At 45.3% G+C, this 23,464-nt stretch overlaps 1 long non-coding RNA gene across 1 annotated transcript; it reads left to right on the top strand.

The window, feature by feature from the left end:
- The first annotated feature begins 1,291 nt into the window (after positions 1-1,291).
- LOC122930422 lies at positions 1,292-22,083 on the top strand. Its single transcript, XR_006388128.1, has 3 exons — positions 1,292-1,676; positions 7,772-7,774; positions 22,060-22,083. It is a non-coding gene; the product is annotated as an uncharacterized LOC122930422 (long non-coding RNA).
- Positions 22,084-23,464: the final 1,381 nt, after the last annotated feature.

The raw sequence follows: 23,464 nt of genomic DNA, 5'->3' as shown, positions 1-23,464 counted from the left end.
GGCTGGAGTCACTGCCCTCTGTGCCTTCAGAGTCCTCACCCTCTGGTGTATCCGGTCAGTGCTGCCAAAATGCTGCTTTTTTTTAAATGTAGGGACTTCAGCTACCGACATACACAAGTGCATGGCACTGATCCCTGGCACCTGCCACTATATGCGTGTAATTGGGCAGCTAGCCCAGTTGTCTCTCCTGAGATCTGTCATCACATTGGATATGCCTGGCCTTGATTGCAACCCCCCCCCCCTCCAACTAGCATCGCAGGGACATGCTATGCAGATGTATGAAATGCATGTAACATCGGCCCTTTCACAAACATAAATGTAAGTGTAACTATATATATCCATTGCTGGGTTTTTTCAGGTTCACTGCATTTTTCACACAGTTTGTACATCTGAAGCGTAAGCTGCCACCCATTTACTATGACCTGGCAAGTCTGCATTATTGTTATGATGCTTTTAGTGGTAGAGTGGCATTTACTACATGGCTGATATCCTCATATGGCCCGTATGACGTTGCCTACCCCAAATGTGAAAACGCCGTAGGAAGTGTCAATAATCTGCTTATCCACTTATTACACATTTCTCAGCAGCTGCCATTTAATATTTTCTATTTGTCTTTAAGGGACATCTGTCAGCAGATTTGTACCTATGACACCGGCTGACCTGTTACATGTGCGCTTGGCAGATGAAGGCAACTGTGTTGGTTCCATCTTCATATGTGCCCGCATTGCTGAGAAAAATGATTTAATATATGCAAATGAGCCTCTAGGAGCAACGGGGGCGTTGCCATTACACCTAGAAACCCCGGCACATGTAACAGGTCAGCCATAGGTACTAATCTGCTGACAGATGCCCTTTAATGATGAACCTCTGTAATGTCACCACAATGAGGATGTATGACTTCATCCTCAGCCTTTTGTTATGTACATATTGATATTGCCATTGAGCTCCTAGAAGAGCACATGGCTCTTATATGCTGAATACACTATTTAAAGGGTTTGGTTTTCTGAGAGTGATTTATCCTCTGAATAGGTTATCAATACCTGATTGGTGAGAGTCCGGCACCCATCACCCTTGCCGATCAGCTGTCTGAAAAGGCCGCAGCTTTCTTCACAGCTTAACAAGCGCATCACCATTCATTTGATTTGCTGCTGTGCTTGACATTGCATCTCAGGCCTTTGACTTGAATGGGACTGAGCAGCACCCACAGTGATGGCTAACCTCCGGCACTCCAGCTGGGGTGAAACTACGACTCCCAGCATGCTCCATTCATTTCTATGGAGATCTGAGAACAGCCAAGCAAGTTTAGATCTTGGGAGTTGTAGTTTTACCACAGCTGGAGTGCCAGAGGTTAGCCATCACAAGCCTAGACCATGTGACCAATGAATGTGACGTCACTGTCCCAGGAAGAGGCCATGGCACTTAGGCAGCACTACAGTCCCTTTTAATTGTCAGGGGTGCCGGGAGTCGGACCTCCACCGATCAGGTATTGATGGTCTACCCTGAGATAGGTCATCAATATTAAAGGCCCGTTTAAAGAGGATCTGTCGCCTCTCCTGAATTGTCCATTTTAGTAAATCCTTGTGTTCAAACTGTGCTGCTCCTCTGTTATTCTTCCTGCAAATTTTAAAACCCAGCTGTCAACTTGTTTGCCAGTAGGACATGTACAGAGCCTGACAGTTAGTGAATGTCGCCAACACAGTCAGAGGGGTAGCACAGGGCAGCGTTCTAAGAACATATGATATGATTTAGCATTGTTATAGTTTGTTTTCTAGAAGAAACGGGTCAGGAGGACCAACATCTTCTCTTTAGTGCTTTTCATTGCTAGATTCTTTAATTTCACGTTTTACTGTTTGTGTACTATATCCAGTGCACTAGATGATCTGGGAAATATGTGAATTTTTTTCCCCCCTAAAACTGTGATATTTTAACCTCTTTTGACATTATATTGGTCTGCTCTATGAACGCCAAGCCCGTGGCTGTGCCTGTAATGTTCCTTTTGGATGAACCCAAATACTATGACATTCAAAATGCCCACACCTGGCCGTCTCCACTGACACTAGAACTGTTTCATTAGCATGTAGCACAATTTTTTTTTTATATTATTTGTATCGTTCTATCTGCTAAAGACAGCTTTAATTGAGCCATTACCTAGCACTGAGATCAGGCCCTTCTGATTTCGTATCTACAGTCATTGCCTATTCCAGTGCGGTATAATGTAGTTTAGGGGTGAGCAACGTCTGGCACTTTAGCTGCTCCATTCACTTCTATGGGAGTTCAGCCTAGTATCTTTGCATGCTTGGAGTTGTAGTTTCCTAGCAGCTGGGGTACCAGAGGTTGCTGACCCTTGATGTAGGTACTGGCAGGGCTCTGCACCATCAGAGGTGGGACCTGCTCATGAGATCTCCTGTAAATACTGAATACACCAAAGTCGCATACCTTTTTCTTTTAAATGGACAGTGATTCGATCACATTTTAGGTTTTTATCTTTCGATGTTGTGTTTTGTATGTGGCAGCCTATGAGAAGAGGTCAGAGCTCCACCACATCTTGGCAGTACTGTTACCTTCTGTGTGGTTATAGGACGCATCAGTTCATCAACACTTTCATTTATGAGGCCAGAGTGATGTCCTTTTGCCACCATTGTATTGGACCAGGCTTTCATCGGCCTGGTGTAAATCTTTGATTGCAAATCATAATCCTGCTGGGAACTGGTGATTGATCAGTGTCACCATTACCGCTGCTCATGAATGGCCCCCTGCACCATTAAAGAACTGCAACACCGAGTTGGAGCGGTGCATTTTAAAGTGGGTTGTTTAGAATTGCAAATGGGTCCTTGCAGGGGTTTTATATTGATGACTTATTGCAGTGGCAACGCAATGTAATTAGAAGTACTCGAGTACTTGTAATTAGACTGCGCTTCTGAGACGGCGGGCAGTGTAATGAAGAGAAAGGAACGCTGCCTGCTCTTCAAATAGCTACTCTGTGGGGATGTCGGGCGTCAGACTCTCTGCCAGTTTGATATTCGGATAGGTCATCAATGTATATTGCTGTACAACCCCCTTAAGCTGTGCCTGATATTGGCGCTCATCCCCAATGGAAGCAAATGGATATTTACTGCAATACCGGACATAATCAAGGACAAAAGTGTGTTTTTTGTTTTGGTTTTTGAGGGGGTGGGGGTGAGACCTTCTTTGTAATCCTGCACAACCCCTTTAAAACTGGGGAAAGTGCATGTAGTGCTGTAATGGTCAAGCTCTCTGAATGTGAGTGTTCTCCGATGTATATGGCCATGAATAGAACCATGGGCCCAATAGATATTAAGTTTTGGTGCATGAGAGCCATTGTTTCCATGCACCAATCCATATTGCCAATTTGCACCCACAGTAGGTTTCTCCATAACTATGACTACCAGCATTTGCAGTTAAGAAGAAGGGGGGGGAAATCCAGGACATCATCTTTAGTCGTCATTGTTTTATTGCCCTTGGTCACATGCTGTTTGTGATTATTATGCATATCAAATGTATAGTTATGGTTTATGTCTATCTTTTCATTGAAGTATATATCATTTTATGTTTTGTATACATGAAGAAATCTACCTGTCTTACATTTGCTATTGTATGTGTAAGAGCTTCACTATTCCTTCCTTATGGAACTTGAAGGTGTTCCCTTCTAGAACAATACCTGTATATGAATCAAAAACCAGATCCTTTTCTGATGGGTCAGATAGTTATAAGGATTATTTGGTCTGTGTGATTCTTGCCATATGTACAGGGATAAATGGCAAATTGTATTAGTTTTAGGCAGTATGGTAACAGGTTTTGGACTGTGCCATGGAAAGTTTTATTATATTCCAGTTGAACTTGTTCTCCTTCTGGTTCACGTCTTAAAGGGTATGCCCGCCAATGTACAGTTTATCTTGTATAAAACATTGTACATGACTGCCTTGTACTAATACTGAGTTATAGCCATTATTATAACCTAGAACTGCTTTATGAATTCTTCAGTCTTCAGAGCAGAAATCTCCCAGCATTCCTTGCAGGCTCAATGTCTAACTCGGGATGATGTATATTTCATCTCTAAACAAGCTGCAAAGAAGGACATGCCCTCTAAAACTAATCTGGTTCATGTTTTGGTTATCTCCCCCCTAATGTTCTACTGTTAATGGGAAGCAGGAATATGAGGAGGCTGGGTGGGCACTGGTATTTTTATTTTCCATGCTAGTGGAGATAGGTTTCTTTGGAAAGAAGATTAGCATATCCCTAGTGTGAAGCCAGACATGGAATGGAGCTTTTATACCAGTTTCAGATGTGTTCACTGTGGGAGCTGTATTTCCCATCATGGACATTGCTCATATGGAGTGGATTTCCAGCATCATAATGATACAGCCAAGAAGGAATTCTGTAGGAGAGAGTTCCTCAGTTCCAGTCCTCAGGGCCACCTGTCGGTCATGACTTCAGAATATCCCACAGAATGAATACCTCGGGTAAGTCTTCATACATTGACACTAATTATATCATCTGTTCAATACTAAGAAAATCCTGAAAACCTGACTGGCAGGTTGACCCTGAGGACCAGAGTTGAGGAGCACTGCTCTAGAATATCTATAGACTATCCTCAGGAACACTGGCTCATCCCAGAGAATGCCCATCTTGGTGCATAGTACCTTTTCGTTGATGCAAAGAAATCAAATCACAAATGTTAATATTTGCACTCCTCTATAGTTCACACACACAAATATTTCTTTCCTGCATTTCATGAGTTCTGCTGTGCCTTAACACCATTTCAGCATTTCCACGTTATGTTCTGGTCCAGTTCTCGATCATATAATTTCAATGTAAATAGCAGATATCCTGAACTATAGTCGGAGTATAATTCCGATGCATCCTTTGTGGTCTAATCGAGTGTGTGTGAAATTTATGAAACTTTGTACGGGGGAACAAAAAAAATAGTCATCAGCCAATCGGAATTGGTTATATTCCAGTGGGCGGAAGAAAGCAAGCATTTCATTGGCTGCTGTGATCACCATCATTCCACCTTTTCTCCAGTGACAGTTTTCATAAATGTGTACTGATGTACCAAGAGCAGTCCTGCCTGTCTGTAAACCCCCATCTTGTATTTGGTTATATACACACATTATAAAGATATATATAATATGGACACTATTCAGACCGGAAGCGAACCATTACCCTGTTCGGGAGAAAGAAGTGTCTAGATTTGTCTTTAGACCTCAGGGATAAGGTCTTGACCTGTCAGAAATATGTGATCCCTTTGTATAATAAGGAAGCAGATATCTAATGACTGTTAGGTTATCCACATTATTATCTGCATGTATAATGTATGTGCAGCAGACATCATATGGATCTTGATATTGTTCATTTTGTGAGTTTGCAAGTGTTTCATATATATATAATAAAAACCTATGCTACTGAATGACTTCTCTTCTGGTTTGTTATAACATACATATACTCGACATAGACAAGGGTAGACACCGAAGCAATCCCATCCCTATGTGCCTGTGGACTGTCATTCTAATATTGGGGGAAGAAACAGATGCAAATTATCTCTTAACAAGCTCTGCCTCTAATGCAACCAGATGTAAGGCAACTATCCTATAAGTCCATGTTCAACCCTTTAAATAGGCCTTGAGACATAACTTGGATATTAAATAAGCCAGCACCTTCTCTGCAGACAGCTGTTTTCAGGTGATGATTGCCCCCTCATCAGAGCAGAGAGTACTGGCTTAAACTTGGAGGCCTAAGTCAGGATTTGGGGGGTACTATCTCTCCTTGGGGAGAGAGCACCTTAAATCGGCATGAGGAGGCTTTATATGCCGTACATACTCTTCTAGAATTCTGGGAAGAAAGGGATGCAAATGAGCTCCTAACAAGCTCTGCCTCTAATGCCACCCTTTCTTCCCAGAATTCCAAAGAAGCACGTATGGCCTATAAGTCTCCACACGGATTAAGGTGCTCTCTCCCCAAGGAGAGATAGTAACCCCCAAATTCCAGTATTATGAATGGACTTGGTCTACCATTGGCTGGTATGTTGCTTGGACTATTCTCTGAAGACTTTCTACTCTGTTGTGAAACATGGCTGCATCGCTGTGATGACACGTGGTCCACACTTTATTTAGTCATATTAATGCAAACACAGTAGTAAACTGTAAGGTTAAAAAGAAAGGCACAGTTCCATCTAGTTCAACCTATAATCCTGTTCTGTCCACAATCTGTCCCCTCCTTACATGTCTGCCCTGCTTTCCAGATACATACCCACACGTAATCTCTGATCCTCACAGGACCTCCTTTCTTATCGCTTCTGTTCTTCACACAATCCTCTGCAAGATTTCTCATGTGCATACCCCATACTCTGGAACTCGCTACCTTCAAAAGTAACCTGAAAACCCATCTCCTCTGGAAAGCCTACGACTTGCAATGAGCATGCTGCCACCAGACAGCCAGATGAGCATCGGTTTCCCTCACTTACTGGGTCCTTCCCTCACAAATTGTAAGCTCTTGTGGGCAGGGTCCTCTCCCCCACTGTACTAGTCTTATAATAGTTTCACCTTTAGGGTGGCTGCACACAGTGCAGATTTGCGTGCAGAAAATTAGCATGCAACTCTGCTTTCACACTTGCGTTTTGGCTTTCGTTTGTGAGATACGTTCAGGGCTCTCACAAGCGGTCCAAAACGGTTCAGTTTTGCCCTAATGCATTCTGAATGGATAAGGATCCGCTCAGAATACATCAGTTTGCCTCCGATCAGTCTCCATTCCGTTCTGGAGGCGGACACCAGCATTTTGCTGTCCTCTTGACGAAACTAAGCTAAACTGGTACAATAGAAAATTGATCCGTCTCCCATTGACTTTTAACCCCTTAGTGACCACCCATATGTGTTTTTACTGATGTAAACAAAGGGGGGTTTTGCTAAACAGCTGGCTTTAATCAATCATTACATGTACTTAAAATGGTGCATTAAAAACTATAACTTGTCTTGCAAAAAATAAGACCTCGTACAAGTACATTTATGAAAAAAAATAATATTCTAGCTCTTGGAATGCAATTTTTAAAAAAATGTGCTTGGTCACTAAGGGTGTTAATGGAGTTCATGACTGATCCGTCTTGGCTATGTTACAGATAATACAAACGGATCCGTTCATGACGGATGTATGAGGTTGAATTATTGTAATGGATCCATTTTTGCAGATCCATGACTGATCCGACCAAAACGCGAGTGTGAAAGTAGCCTAATCTGACAAAAATTTTGGTTTTTTTGCTTATGTAAACGACCCCATTGAGGTCTACAGGTGAAACCGCTCTACAGAAGGCACGGAATTGTAAGAACAATTATGCTGTAGATTTTAAAATCCACACTGTCAATTTCCGCACCTAAATAAAAAAAAAAAGCTAAGTGTACATGAAATTTCTGTAATCTCATGCACTTTTCTGGTATTGTATGATGCTACGTTTTTTCTGCACAAAATCTGTGTGGAAAAACCGCACATTATCCGTGTTGTGTGTAGCCACCCTTAAAGGCTATGTAAACCTTTTCTTATTATTGCATTGTACTCATTTTGAGCTGAAAATAATTTTCTCAATTGGCCTTAAACGGGTTGTCTGCTTTTTACTAATGAAGACCTATTCCCAGGATAGGTCATCAATATCAGATCGGCAGGGTTCTGTCTCCTGGCACCCCTGCTGATCATCTGTTTGAGGAGAAGGCAGCACTGGTATGATGAGCGCTGTTTACCTGCTCGCCGCAGCAATTGCAGTGGTGAGCAGGTGTAATTATAAGTATGGTGCTCCTATTCACTTCTATGGGGCAGCTCCTTCCTATTCACTTGAACAGACAGAGCCATCCCAAATAAATGAATGAGGGCGCCATACTTGTATAACACCTGCTCACTACTGCAATTGCTGCGGCGAGCAGAGAAGGCAGCTCTCATATCAGCACTGCCTTCTCTTCGAACAGCTGTACCGGTGTGGGTTACGGGAGTCAGAACCCTGCTAATCTTATGTTGATGATCTATCCTGAGGATGGGGAGTCAATGGTAAAAAGCAGACAACTCCTTTAGGAATTTGGAACCCCTTTCTCTGTACAGGGCTGAGATTCTCTAGTACAGTGATGGCTAACCTTGGCACTCCAGCTGTGGTAAAACTACAACTCCCAAGATGCCCCTCTTGCTTGGCTGCTCTCAGAACTCTATAGAAACAAATGGAGCATGATGGGAGTTGTAGTTTCACCACAGCTGGAGTGCCAAGGTTAGCCATCACTGCTCTAGTAGAAGGATCTGTACTTTCACCCTGTTACATCAGGCAGCTCAGCTGACGGCTCCTTATCTCTAACCTAAACACTCATTATAGCTCAATTTTATCTTAATGATAACAATATGGCTCAAATAGGTGTGTGACCTTTTTGCAATTTAGATTTGCCCTGAAGGTATACATAGCCTCTAAGGAGAATATTCCCCCTGGACTCTAACTCTGGGAGAATAATTCCCTCAATGATCTCATTTCCAGCAATCTAAAGCCTCTAACCTGCAATATTTTAACTTTTGAGAAATACATCCATCTTGAATTTTTACAATAAACCAGCCCTCACCAGCTCCTCTGGTAGAGACTTCCATAATCTCACTGGTCTTACAGTAAAGAATCCATGATTATGTTGATGGTGAAACCTTTTTTCCTCTAGATGTAGAGCATACCCTCTTTTCATGGTTTCAGACCTAGGTATAAACTATCATTAGAAAGATATCTGGGGGCGTGGCTTAGCGCGATATGTGAGGAGACGCTGAACTCTTCGGTCTGGGACAAATATCCTGTAAAACCATCGGCATCCACGATATAAACGATAAAAAAAGAAGTGTCACTCACAGCAGCGCTAACTGACACTGGAGTCCGAGGGCATCGACCGCCGGTGTTATGAAGCGGAACAGCAGGAAGGAGAGGGAGGAGAAGATGAGCGGACCAGCAGTGCACTCTAGTCAAGATAGCACCGGAGCAGGAGAGAAAGCTGCACTGGCTGGGAAAGTTTGCCAGACCGAATCCCCTGATAACGCCACTATCACTGGTGGACCAGCCTAGTGAAAGCGCTGAGGACTGGGTGTACTCACCTCTTGCTGCGACTACAGGTAGTGCTGATGCAGCACGCCAGACCTGCAGGGGATTGCGATTGTGAGGTCACGGTTTATGGGCAAGCGAGGGTTACTCACAGTTATTTAGGAAAACCCTGGGCAGGTGTACAGCAGTGAAGGAGAGGCTGGCACAGGAGTCCTCTGGGGCACACTCTGTGCAGTTATGTTCAAAATTATTCAACCCCCACTGAAATTGAGTGTTTTGGCCAGTTTGACATTGATTTTGATCATTTCAGTCATCTTGTTTACAATTAAATCAAAGAGGCACTTGTAAGTCAGACAAATATAACATAACATTTATAATGAAATAACCACAAATGTCTTTTCTGTGCTCACATCATTATCAGTTTTATTCAACCCCCAAGTGACATTCAATCTTAGTACTTAGTACAACATCCTTTTCCAGTTATAACAGCTTTTAAACGTGAAGCATAGCTTGACACAAGTGTCTTGCAGCGATCTACGGGTATCTTCGCCCATTCTTCATGGGCAAAAGCCTCCAGTTCAGTCACATTCTTAGGCTTGCGCGCTGCAACTGCTTTCTTTAAGTCCCACCAGAGGTTCTCAATCGGATTTAAGTCTGGTGACTGCGATGGCCACCTCAAAATGTTCCAGCCTTTAATCTGCAACCATGCTCTAGTGGACTTGGAGGTATGCTTGGGATCATTGTCCTGTTGAAAGGTCCAACGTCTCCCAAGCCTCAGGTTTGTGACAGACTGCATCACATTTTCATCCAATATCTCCTGGTACTGAAGAGAATTCATGGTACCTTGCACACGATGAAGCTTCCCTGTACCTGTAGAAGCAAAACAGCCCCAAAGCATGATTGACCCCCCGCCATGCTTCACAGTAGGCAAGGTGTTCTTTTCTTCATAGGCCTTGTTCTTCCTCCTCCAAACATAGCATTGATCCATGGGCCCAAACAGTTCTAATTTTGCTTCATCAGTCCACAGAACACTATCCCAAAACTTTTGTGGTTTGTCCACATGACTTTTTGCATACTGCAGTCGACGCTTCTTATTCTTTGGAGACAGCAAGGGGGTGCGCCTGGGAGTTCTGGCATGGAGGCCTTCATTACGCAGTGTGCGCCTTATTGTCTGAGCTGAAACTTCAGTACCCACATCTGACAAATCTTTTTTCAGTTCCTCAGCAGTCACACAGGGACTTTTCTCCACTTTGCTCTTAAGGTAGCGCACAGCAGTCGAAGTCAGCATCTTCTTTCTGCCACGAACCAGGTAGCGTTTCAACAGTGTCTCTTGGTATGTCTAACATCTTTGCAATCTTCTTATAGCCATTGCCCTTCCTGTGAAGAGAAATCGCCTCTTCTCTTGTCTTCACCATGTTTGTAAACACACCAGTAAATGTCTAGAAGGAGCTGAGTATCACAGTCCTTTTAAATCTGCCTAATTGGTGCTTATTATGCTTGATTGCTGCTCCTTGACATCCACAGGTGTTTTCAATACCTGATCGAAAACACTTGAATGAACCTCTGTTCTTAAGAGTGGTAGTCTTTGAGGGGTTGAATAATTGTGTCAATGAAAAAATCACAAAAAAAACATTTAATACTGTATTACAAAAACAATTGATGTCATTTTAGTTGCATTTGGTTCTTTAAAAAGTCCTTGTAAGATTTCATTCTGAACACAATTACAAATGTACACTAAATTCCCTAAAACCCTTTACAGCATTGGGGGTTGAATAATTTTGAACACAACTGTATATTGGGACCAGGCCTGATGGTGGATGAGGTGCCCTGGATGTTGCAGGTGTTTTATGTGCCTGGGGCAGGGTCCCTTTAAGAATCGTAGCAGTAATAAGTGAGGAACACAAGTTGCGGTGAACCAAACTTTGCTTTACTAGTAACAGTTCAACTTTGTACAAGTCAGTCGTCATACAATTCCATATAGCAAGTTCCCTTTCACAAGCAGGTTTTCACAATCAACAATGGCAGGTAGTCCTTGCAAGATACTCGGAGAGTAATAATCACACACCCACTCAGACCAGGCTGTACCTTCTCCTCAGATATAGAGTACACTGTTCCTTAGAACTCCTGTCTGGTTTCTATCCCAAGGCCCGGATGCCCAAATGCTGGCTTTTATCCTTGGCAAATAATCTTCCTCCCGTATTTATCCTTGCTCTATATTTATGACTCCTCTGCCCTTCAGCTTACTTGGGTTTAGCTGGATACACTGGTGCTGCTTGGCATGTGGGAACTGCAGGTTTCTCCCAGGAGGCACATCTCTTCTACTGGGGTGAATCTTCTGAGCTGACATAGGCTCAGGGAAACTTCAGGCAAGCTAGGATCCTTCCACTAGCCTCCTGGTAGCAACTAGAAGCCTGGACTGTCTAGCTGCATGTCAGGAGGAGGCCCTCAGCTTGTCTCTGGCTGGTGCCTTCTCACTTCTGTCTCCCCAGACTCCTGACTAGACTCTCCCTCCCTGTCTGGGCCTGAACATTTATACTAGGGGCTCCCTATCTCCCTCTAGTGTCTAGGATGCTACACTACACCCCAATAGGCCTGCTGTACATGTCACAGGGGAACAATACATATAAAACCTATAGAAAATACATTAAAATGCATAGTTAAATATAATGCCACTGTCCCTCAGGAGTAAGAGTACCACGTGGCCCAATTGACCCTTTTGTAGTGCCCACCCCTACCTAGTGGGACACTACACTGGCAGCATGGAGAAACGAGGGGCAGAGGGAGAGGAGGTGGTGAGAGACACAACTGGAGAGGCTGTAAATGATGGAAAGTCTGCACAGTTGTCCACTGAACCAACAATGACTGATGTGTTTAAAGCAGTTACAAACTGCAGCACAGCGCTGATAACCCTGAATACACAAATGGGGAGCCTGCAAGAAAATATGTCTCTTATTAGACAAGACCTCAGGAAGGTCACTGAGAGAATTAAAGAAGTGGAAGAATGGGTCAGCTGCTTGGAAGATGCTGTGTGTCCTTTAAGGAAAGACCTGGGTAAAATCACTCATGATGTCTCATATCTGCTGAAAAAGGCGGACGATTTGGAGAACAGAGATCGCAGGAATAATTTGCGGCTTGTGGGTGTCACAGAGAAAGTAGAAGGCACGAATGCTGCCGTTTTCTTTAGCGAGCCCAGTGACGTCCGATGCTCGCTCTTCCCTGCTGACTGAGGGAAGAGCGAGCATCGGACGTCACTGGGCTCGGCGCATGCCCAGTGACGAGGATGAAGCTCCTGCCCTCAGTCTCCTGCTGATCGCACAGGCGCAGCCCTCAGTGGGTACTGCGCCTGTGCGAAAGTTCGTTCGGCGTGAGGGAGGGGGAGGAGAGGGAGGAAAGGCTGTGGCAGGCTGGGGGCGGCGGTTAGACAGTGCAAGGAAGGCGGGCTGGGCACTGTAAGAGGGGCGGTACTGGGCTCTCTAAGAAGAACAAAACGCCCCTCTGGGCACCTTCAGGACACATTTGCATATGAATAAAAGTCGTTTTTTTCCGTAACTGCTGGACAGATTGCAAGATAAAAGAGCACAGCCTAATCCAGGTAAGCTGTGCTTCATGGCTGCTTTAAAATCGTAGAAGTTGAAGTAGAAGAAGAAGTTGAGTTATCCAGTTAGCTTGTCGGTACAGCAGAGAGAAAGAGATAAAGCAGAGTTGAGTTTGCCTGCCAGTTTATGCTAAAGCCTGCTGGAACCAAGACAAAGCCTGAGAACTGTTTTGGAGAAACGTTTATTCAAGTAAAGCTGCCATTGAACTTCATCTCAAGGTCTGGACACAAGTTATTCTTTCAAATCCCTCAATTATTCCCCCTATTTATTGCTTTGGACCCAAAGCCAGGGGTCCAGCGGTATCCTGGTAGGAGCACCATGACACACAATAAGAGACATTTAGGCCGCACTACACCACCTTGCATTCCTACTATACCTGGGACGCGATATAGAGGGCCCTGGGGGGAGGCGGCCCGTTGCACTATGGGCAACTAAGCCAGGTCTACTTTACACTAGTTTGATAAATGACCCCCAAAGTCTTTTATTGGATGCTGGACTTTCTGTTGTCTTCTATGTACTGATTTTAAAGCCAAAGTGAATGAGCTCTCATGTAGAAGTAAATGACCACAAAGCCAGGAAAAATACATCCCCTCCACCTATTTCACTGCTGCCCCCATACCCTGCAGCCCTATGTAGGAGCCCAGTTTGCTCTGGTTTTGTATTGGTTTGCTTTGTTAAAAAAAAAAAAAAGAAAATGAAAAATGATGGCATAAGTGAGAGAAAATGTCTTTATAGAGAGACAAAAAACTGTTCCATCTGTTAGAAATATATGAGATATTCCTCTAGTGATAGTCGTTATAATTATTACTGTATCTTGTAATGGGTCTGCATATTTTACAGACAGTGTGTAACCAAGAAATTCCCTGATAAATCAGGCACAATGGGGGACATTTATCAAAACTGGTGTAAAGGGAATCTGGCCAAGTTGCCCATAGCAACCAGATTCCACCTTTCATCTTTCAGAGCTCCTTTTTTAAATGAAAGATTTGATGACATTTAGACGTCTCTCTGTTCTCTCCGTCAGGTTCTACACAGCAGAGATGGTATGTGGCCTCCAGTTCCTCCATGGACACAACATCGTCCACCATTGAGCAGAACTTTCCCCCTTCTTTACAATCTAGAAGTCATACACCCAGCTTTCCTAGCGTCCTGAAGGACTATTCTCCCCGGTCCTGCAGATTTGTTATTCTCTTGTATTATTTCATTGCAGAGATCTAAAGCCCCTGAACATCATGTTGGATGCAGATGGCCACATCCGTATCATCGACCTCTGGCTGGCCCAGGATGGTGTCACTGCCTCCAAAAGGATCTGTGGAGTGACCGGAACCTTCTATTACATCGCCGCTGAGATACTTTTTAAATAAAGATACTGCACAGCAGTTGACTGGTGGAGCCTGGGGATTGTGGTGTCCAGGATGGCATCAGGACACCACCCATTTTACCACGGGCCCTTCCGGAAAATGGCTAGCATAGCCATTACCACCAAAGAGCCAGATATTCCAACTTGGCTTGATGATGGCGTGCAACATCTCATCAGAAAACTGCTGTGCAAGAATCCTAAGAAGCGTCTGGGTGTGCACGGAAATATCAGACAGCATCCATTGTTTTCCACCATCGGCTGGGAGGAACTGGAGGAGAGGAGGGCACGGCCACCCTTTACACCATTTCAGCCAGTTCTGGAGAAACAACATCTGCATTGGCCAAAGGATAAGAAAGCCCTTCACCCCGTGGCCGAATTTAGCTATATGTCACCAAGCTGGGCCCGGTAAGTTCCTCCTCCTCTGGGGATGACTCATCCAGTATGGTCATCATAACTGGCCTTCTATCTGTGCCAATTACTATGTCTCTGCTACTTCTTAGGTGGATGAGGAGATCTGGGCTGTAAAGGAATCCACGACCAACTGGTGAGCGACTACTATACACAGATGACTCACATTATTATATCAGAACATTAAATCTGATGTTACAAAGCTGGATGCTTCATTTTAAAGACCATCCCTCTAAGATAACAGAAGCTTCAGTAGACAGATTGTGGCGAAAATAACCTCGCCACTGGGTTTTGGAGGGGCCTGTTTGCCAGCCTCTTGCCTCAGGATTATGGCCCATATATTAACTTTGAAGGAGAAGGTAGACCGGCCGCACAGCCTAAATCTGTGGAACTGTTTTGGGCAGGAAAGCCATGCTTGCGGTCAGCCAAATGTGACTTCCATGGGATTCGGGAACCCCTGCTCGGATCTGGGTGATTTTTGGATATGTTGTTCACACAGATCAGAGCTATCAATGGATGTATAAATTATGGGGATATGTGGGGTTTTGAGGTGTTTTCTGTGTTTTGGGGAAAAATGAGTGTTTTCTGCCTGTGAGTGTTTAAGTTAGCCCATTATGTTTGGTAATTGTATCACAGGCAGAGCCGATTATGTTTTGGTAATCGTATTTTGTTCATTGCGTCAAAGACAATGCCTATTCAGTTATTGAGTGCGTCACAGACAATGCCATTGTGTTTGTTAAATGTATAGTTTTTGTGTAAAGGATTGGCTGCTATGTTATGTCCTCAGTTCCCAACCAGGTCCACAGGGGTGGTACCCTTGTTGGAAAATGTGTATATAAGTCAATGCTTGTGTGTTCAATTGAGAGACCTGCTTTACCCCTTCGTGAAGTTTTGGCTCATGTTTGGGGGAAGGGATAATTACACTCTTAGGGATTGCTATATCACAATACTCACCTGAGTATAAGCTCTTGTAAGAGCTTGTTCATGGTTCCTGCTCTATGCATTTAGGAGAAGTTTACCCACTGGAAGCTGAAGCCCGGTCTTAGGTCCCGCGTGGGTGGAGGACGGTGAGACCCCAACCAAGCTGTGGCGGTTCGTGGGGTCTGTAGTGGTTATGGTGTCAAGTTGAGTGCTTGGAGCCCTCGGGAAGCACTAGGAGCATCCATCATCAGAGGTACCCAGTCGGGGTGCCAGGAGTTCCGTTACACAGATATACTTGAGATGTCTTCCTCTTATGTCGTGCAGGATCAGCTTGTGCCAAATGCCCAGAACTTTGTGCCTCCTGAGTCCTGACCCATGCCTCATATCTCTGCTGATGTATATCACCTGGGCTGCCATGGAACATCATCTCTCTCCATACCACCATCATGCCTCTCCATTGTCATTTTGCTGCAGCCCCAGGCCCTTGAGCTGGAATCCTCCAATCCCAGGCTGGTATCTGACACCACTACATCCTTAAGATCCTCTATGACCCCAGGAGCGGCCCGTGCTTTGTTTCCATCTGGTGAGTTCAGGGACAAGAGCCGCATGTTGTAGTCCTGGGGCTGCTGAGCGGCTATTATCCCTGAACTCCCCTCAGCACAGGCCGGGTAAGTACTACACACACCACACACATATCACTGACACTACATGCTAGGTATAGGAACACTACATGCTAGGCATAGGCACTCTACATGCTAGGTATAGGCACCCACACATAGTAGACACATAGTTATCGGCTTTGATCCTGGGACTTATTCTGATGGCCATAATTGGGGTCGGGAAGGAATTTTCCCCCTTAGTTAAGGACAATTGGCCCATTCCTCACAGGTGTTTTCGCCTTCCTCTAGATCTACACGGCATTAAATAGGTTTAGCATGACACATTAGTTCACACATTACTAATGTAATATAAATCTATAACCCAATTTAAAAAAAAACTTTTAGTTTAGAAAAATTCTTAACACAAAACTTTAATAAGAGATTAGAAGTCCATAAAAATGAGTATCATTTATACCCATCTCACACAGGTCCAGTATCAGCCTTTGATCCTGGGATTTATTCTGATCGCCAGATTTGGGGTCAGGAAGGAATTTTCCCCCCTGTTATGAGGACAGGGGGTTTTCGCCTTCCTCTGGATCAACACGGCCCATAAATAGGTAATAGATAAATAATTTACACATACCTATACACATATAAAATTCTAAAATAAATGTCCCTTTATATGTAAATAAAATTGGCCCTTTACCCCCCTATATCTGTGTGCTTGTCTTTATTCCTATTGGACGTCTCTAGTAGTACATGCCGTATAGGCCCCAATGTCTTATTTTAGTTTGTAAAAAATACACTGATTTCATATGTTTTTGGGGTATTTTTTTATTCAGATGAAAATACCACACTTACGCTGCATTTAGAGAAAAAAAAACACCTTTAACCGAAAAATTTGTAAAAACATAATATTTGTGATGTTTTTACAGTAAAAATTATAAGAAATGCAGGAAAAAAACAGTCTTGATTTAGCTTATGATGGTGTCAGATGCTCCATAATTATTAAACGGATATTCCGGTTGAATGAAGTTCAACCGGATAAGTAATTAGATCAGTGGTGATCCTACCGCCGGGACCTCCACCGATCATGAGAAAGTAGGCCCCATACCCCCTCATAGCCGAGTACAGCGCTCCGCTATCTCTTGAATTCCCATAGAAATAATGAAGTGGCACCATGACCAGCCGCTCCATTCAGGAGGTACGTGGCCCCCAGTGCCACCCATAAGCAGAGTAGGCTATCGCGTGGGGGAACCCCGGCAGGAGTCCAAATCCCAAGCAGTAGCTCCCAGCCGCCGCCCGCACCCCTACATCTCCTTTACTTCACTCCTTCTGTTCCTGTACTAGCAAAGTTCTACTGTAGGTAACTTTGATACCTAGTGTACAACCATACACATGACAGCTGCCCCAACACACCCAGCTCTGCTACATCCATACACTGTGTACTGGGGCAGCTGTCATGTGTATAGATGTACCTGGAGCAGAATGTGGACCTGGAGCACAGCGAGGAGCAGAACCTGGTGAGCACCCCTGGCAACCGCACTCTGACAACCTGCACTAGGGTGTCAGAGGCTGCAGGACAGTGACTGGCAGCAGGGTGGCACACACTTGTGTACAGGGGTCAGGGCACACCTGCTGCTTGACTAGGGGCCATAGCTTCTGACTAGCACAGGGTGCCCAGCAGTGGCACATGGAGCCTAATAGGTAGCACAGACTGTCTAAAGGGCTATGAATGGTACAAGGTGCAGGACAGTGCCAGACTGGCAGAGGGCACAAGGCAGCATACTGTTTTATGCCCTATATTTAGATGATTTGCAACATATTTTAACCAATGATTTATATAATGTGTCATTTACACTCACCTAAAGAACTATTAGGAACACCTGTTCTATTTCTCATTAATGCGATTATCTAGTCAACCAATCACATGGCAGTTGCTTCAATGCATGTAGGGTTGTTGTCCTGGTCAAGACAATTGATTCGAGCTTTGTGACATGGTGCATTATCCTGCTGGAAGTAGCCATCAGAGGATGGGTACATGGTGGTCATGAAGGGATGGACATGGTCAGAAACAATGCTCAGGTAGCCCGTGGCATTTAAACGATGGCCAATTGGCACTAAGGGGCCTAAAGTGTGCCCAGAAAACATCCCCCACACCATTACACCACCACCACCAGCCTGCACAGTGGTAACAAGGCATTATGGATACATGTTCTCATTCTGTTTACGCCAAATTCGGACTCTACCATTTGAATGTCTCAACAGAAATCGAGACTCATCAGACCAGGCAACATTTTTCCAGTCTTCAACAGTCCAATTTTGGTGAGCTTGTGAAAATTGTAGCCTCTTTTTCCTATTTGTAGTGGAGATGAGTGGTACCCGGTGGGGTCTTCTGCTGTTGTAGCCCATCTGCCTCAAGGTTGTGCGTGTTGTGGCTTCACAAATGCTTTGCTGCATACCTCGGTTGTAACGAGTGGTTATTTCAGTCAACGTTGCTCTTCTATCAGCTTGAATCAGTCGGCCCATTCTCCTCTGACCTCTAGCATCAACAAGGCATTTTCACCCACAGGACTGCCGCATACTGGATGTTTTTCCCTTTTCACACCATTCTTTGTAAACCCTAGAAATGGTTGTGCGTGAAAATCCCAGTAACTGAGCAGATTGTGAAATACTCAGACCGGCCCGTCTGGCACCAACAACCATGCCACGCTCAAAATTGCTTAAATCACCTTTCTTTCCCATTCTGACATTCAGTTTGGAGTTCAGGAGATTGTCTTGACCAGGACCACAAACCTACATGCATTGAAGCAACTGCCATGTGATTGGTTGACTAGATAATCGCATTAATGAGAAATAGAACAGGTGTTCCTAATAATTCCTTAGGTAAGTGTATTTATTGTAGGGGATTAGCTCTTTTTCAGGGGTTGCAAACACACACTTCTTCACAGACACCAGGATTTAGGGGCCAAACTGTGCTTTATTGTGGCACACGGCATAAAGCAAAACACACAAAGCCAAAATAAAATACCTTGCCCGTCTGGGCCCTATCTAAACACATAGGTTTCCCTGACTCACCTAAAGCGTACCACAGTTCACACCCGTGATGAGATGCGGCTTTCCCAGCCCAACCTCCAGCAGCCTCCAGGCTGCTCCCACACCAGTGTCTCTTGTGGGATAGTGGTCTCTCAGCCCTCCCGGCTCAGACCACACAGAGCCACTCCAGCCTTCTGTGTGCAAGTCCCCCCCCCCCCTCTCACTCTGAGGATTCCTTTATCCCCAGGTGATTGCTGCACCTGGTCTTTCTTCAGACCTGGTGATTCTGGGGAAGACACAGCAAATCCTGCCATATATCTCCCCTAACAACCATGAGGCCTGTCACTTCCTCACATATCCCCCCCCTTTTGTTCAAGCCCGTGAGGGTGAACACCTGCATAACCAGGGGAGGCTGGTGAGAGGGCATCCACCTGGCCTGGACGTGGGGAACAGCCACCCACCCTGCTCTTTGGCTGCTCCCAATAAGAACCGGCTCAGATTGGCTTTACAGCCACACTAAGTAACCCAGTGTCAGTGTGCACTAGCTGCCACTGACACAGAAAATTACCGGTTCTTATTTCACCGAGGGCAGGAACCTCGGTGACACGTACCTTCCCTTTGTTCTGCCAGACCCAGGACAACAGCGCTTGGTTTGTCACCCTCATGAGTTTATTACAGAGCTGACAAGGCCTCTGGGATTTTCTTGCCCATCCCATGAGCAGGTACTGTCTTTTTATATTTCCTGGCTTCTGCACAGGCCTCTCACGTCCTTTCTTGGACTGCAGCAACTCTTGACTGGACTGGTCCCAGTCATGGTCGTGTCCCAACCCTTTCTCTTTTGCCTTGCGGGGCTCCTTCAGCAGAGCAGGTTTCTTATGTCTCGCTCCTTTTCCACGCATCTGGACCCCTTTACCATTATTCTCAGTAGGGGTTTCTTCGGGTTTGGAGCCAGCTTCAGAGTCTTCTGCGTCTTCAGTGGCTTTTTCCACTTCAGCAGTCGCTCTTTCCACCCTAACCTTGGTCTCTGGGACATCCAAGGTTTTCTCCCATTTTAACCGCTTGCCGCCACGCTAACGCCGAAAGGCGTCATTCCGGCGGCTCTCCCAGGTCACACTAACGCCGATTGGCGTCATCTCGCGTGAGCCGAGATTTCCTGTGAACGCGCGCACACAGGCGCGCGCGTTCACAGGAACGGGAGGTAAGCGAGTGGATCTCCAGCCTGCCAGCGGCGATCGTTCACTGGCAGGCTGGAGATGTGATTTTTTTAACCCCTAACAGGTATATTAGACGCTGTTTTGATAACAGCGTCTAATATACCTGCTACCTGGTCCTCTGGTGGTCCCTTTTGCTTGGATCGACCACCAGAGGACACAGGTAGCTCAGTAAAGTACCACAAAACACCACTACACTACACCCCCCCCCTGTCACTTATTAACCCCTTATGAACCCTTGATCACTCCATATAGACTCCCTGATCACCCCCCTGTAAGGCTCCATTCAGACGTCCGTATGTGTTTTACGGATCCACGGATACATGGATCGGATCCGCAAAACGCATACGGACGTCTGAATGGAGCCTTACAGGGGGGTGATCAGGGAGTCTATATGGGATGATCACCCCCTGTAAGGCTCCATTCAGACGTCTGTATGTGTTTTACGGATCCACGCATCTATGGATCGGATCCGCAAAACACATACGGACGTCTGAATGGAGCCTTACAGGGGGGTGATCAGTGATAGGGGGGTTATCAGCCCATATAGATTCCCTGATCACCCCCCTGTCATTGATCACCCCCCTGTAAGGCTCCATTCAGACGCCCGTATGTGTTTTACGCATCCACACATCTATGGATCGGATCCGCAAAACGCATACGGACGTCTGAATGGAGCCTTACAAGGGGGTGATCAGTGACAGGGGGGTGATCACCCCATATACACTCCCTGATCACCCCCTGTCATTGATCACCCCCCTGTAAGGCTCCATTCGGACGCCCGTATGTGTTTTACGCATCCACGCATCTATGGATCGGATCCGCAAAACACATACGGATGTCTGAATGGAGCCTTACAGGGGGGTGATCAGTGACAGGGGGGTGATCACCCCATATACACTCCCTGATCACCCCCTGTCATTGATCACCCCCTGTCATTGATCACCCCCCTGTCATTGATCACCCCCCTGTAAGGCTCCATTCAGACGCCCGTATGTGTTTTACGCATCCACGCATCTATGGATCGGATCCGCAAAACACAAACGGACGTCTGAATGGAGCCTTACAGGGGGGTGATCAGTGACAGGGGGGTGATCAGTGACAGGGGGGTGATCACCCCATATACACTCCCTGATCACCTCCCTGTCATTGATCACCCCCCTGTAAGGCTCCATTCAGACGCCCGTATGTGTTTTACGGATCCATGCATCCATGGATCGGATCCGCAAAACGCATACGGACGTCTGAATGGAGCCTTACAGGGGGTGATCAGGGAGTCTATATGGGATGATCACCCCCCTGTAAGGCTCCATTCAGACGTCCGTATGTGTTTTGCGGATCCGATCCATGTATCCGTGGATCCGTAAAAAACATATGGACGTCTGAATGGAGCCTTTCAGAGGGGTGATCAATGACAGAGGGGTGATCAGTGACAGGGGGGTGATCACCCCATATCATTGATCACCCCCCTGTAAGGCTCCATTCAGACATTTTTTTGGCCCAAGTTAGCGGAAATATATATATATATATTTTTTTTTTCTTACAAAGTCTCATATTCCACTAACTTGTGTCAAAAAATAAAATCTCACATGAACTCACCATACCCCTCACGGAATCCAAATGCGTAAAAAAATTTTGACATTTATATTCCAGACTTCTTCTCACGCTTTAGGGCCCCTAAAAAGAGCACCTTTAGGATTTCACAGGTAATTTTTTACAGATTTTGATTTCAAACTACTTTGCACACATTTGGGCCCCTAGAATGCCAGGGCAGTATAAATACCCCACATGTGACCCTATTTCGGAAAGAAGACACCTCAAGGTATTCCGTGAGGGGAATATTGAGTCCATGAAAGATTGACATTTTTGTCCCAAGTTAGGCTACTTTCACACCTGCGTTCAGGTGTCCGCTCGTGAGCTCTGTTTGAAGGGGCTCACAAGCGGCCCTGAACGCAGCCGTCTGGCCCTAATGCATTCTCAGTGGAGGCGGATCCACTGAGAATGCATCCGCCTGCCAGCGCTCAGCCTCCGCTCCGCTCAGTGAGCGGACACCTGAACGCTGCAAGCAGCGTTCGGGTGTCTACCTGGCCGTGCGGAAGCGAGCGGATCCGTCTAGACTTATAATGGAAGTCAATGGGGACGGATCCGCTTGAAGATGACGCCATATGGCTCAATCTTCAAGCGGATCTGTCCCCCATTGACTTTCAATGTAAAGTCTGAACGGATCCGCTCAGGCTACTTTCACACTTAGAAATTTTTCTAAGTTATAATGCAGACGGATCCGTTATGAACGGATGCAAACGTCTGCATTATAGGAGCGGATCCGTCTGATGAAACATCAGACGGACCCGCTCCGAACGCTAGTGTGAAAGTAGCCTTAGCGGAAAGGGAGACTTTGTGAGAAAAAAACAAACAAAAAAAATTTCCGCTAACTTGTGCCCCAAAATTTTTTTTCAATGAACTCGCCATGCCCCTCATTGAATACCTTGGGGTGTCTTCTTTCTAAAATGGGGTCACATGTGGGGTATTTATACTGCCCTGGCTTTTTAGGGGCCCGAAAGCGTGAGAAGAAGTCTGGGATCCAAATGTCAAAAAATGCCCTCCTAAAAGGAATTTGGGCCGCTTTGCGTATCTAGGCTGCAAAAAAGTGTCACACATGTGGTATCGCCGTACTCAGGAGAAGTTGGGGAATGTGTTTTGGGGTGTCATTTTACATATACCCATGCTGAGTGAGAGAAATATCTCGTCAAAAGACAACTTTTCCCATTTTTTTATACAAAGTTGGCATTTGACCAAGATATTTATCTCACCCAGCATGGGTATATGTAAAATGACACCCCAAAACACATTCCCCAACTTCTCCTGAGTACGGCGATACCACATGTGTGACACTTTTTTGCAGCCTAGGTGGGCAAAGGGGCACACATTCCAAAGAGCACCTTTCGGATTTCACCGGTCATTTTTTACAGATTTTGATTTCAAACTACTTCTCACACATTTGGGCCCCTAGAATGCCAGGGCAGTATAACTACCCCACAAGTGACCCCATTTTGGAAAGAAGACACCCCAAGGTATTTTGTGATGGGCATAGTGAGTTCATGGAAGTTTTTGTTTTTCCGCTAGCTTGTGACAAAAAATAAAAAGTTCTATGAACTCACTATGCCCATCAGCGAATACCTTAGGGTGTCTACTTTCCGAAATGGGGTCATTTGTGTTTTTTTTTTACTGTCTTGGCATTGTAGAACCTCAGGAAACATGACAGGTGCTCAGAAAGTCAGAGC

This window comes from Bufo gargarizans, chromosome 3, assembly GCF_014858855.1.
Source record: "Bufo gargarizans isolate SCDJY-AF-19 chromosome 3, ASM1485885v1, whole genome shotgun sequence".
Classification (NCBI taxonomy): Eukaryota; Metazoa; Chordata; class Amphibia; order Anura; family Bufonidae; genus Bufo; species Bufo gargarizans.
This window is presented reverse-complemented; position numbering and strand designations above follow the sequence as displayed.